Raw genomic sequence first — 665 nt, 5'->3', positions numbered from 1 at the left:
CCCCAATTTCTTCATTATTATTTGTTTAAGGGGGAGTTTTTGAATACTTCAAAATCAATACCCATGCATCATTTGAGGGGGAGCAACATTTTCATCTTCACATTTAATTTTTTATTATGCATTTTTCATCCAGAGCCTCTGGTTCTATTATCTAGAGCCTCTGGCTCTACTATCCAGAGCCTCTGGCCACCTAAATGCTACATATGTACTTAACCAGAGCTCCTCTGGTTCTATATAATGGATTAACAATGCTTATCTAAAGCCTCTGGTTTGTTAACCAAGGCCTCTATATCATGCAATCCAACATTACATCAATGAACTCCTTCATCGATGTTAAACCAGAGCTCCTCTGGTTCCTCACCCAATGGGACATGACCAACCAGAGCTCCTCTGGTTCCATGACAATAGTTGTCATACAAAAACTCATCTTAATTGAAAATCATTTTCAAGATTATACAAAATTGCAGCTTTTGTGACTAAAAACTATACAACATGGGTTTTTAGAAGACCAAATTTTCGTAATTATTATTAATCTTACAATTAGATGAGATTTTAAATTCAAATTATTTTTGAGATACATACTCATCAAGATATTATTTGGAATACTTTTTTATTTCAAATAATTTATAACGTCATCATACCACGCGCCTGACACCACATACAGC

The sequence above is a fragment of the Cynara cardunculus genome, unplaced genomic scaffold (genome assembly GCF_001531365.2).
Source record: "Cynara cardunculus var. scolymus isolate 2C unplaced genomic scaffold, CcrdV1 Un_Scaffold_2331, whole genome shotgun sequence".
NCBI classification, from domain to species: Eukaryota; Viridiplantae; Streptophyta; class Magnoliopsida; order Asterales; family Asteraceae; genus Cynara; species Cynara cardunculus.
The sequence above is the reverse complement of the archived record's forward strand: the minus strand, read 5'-3'. Positions refer to the sequence as shown.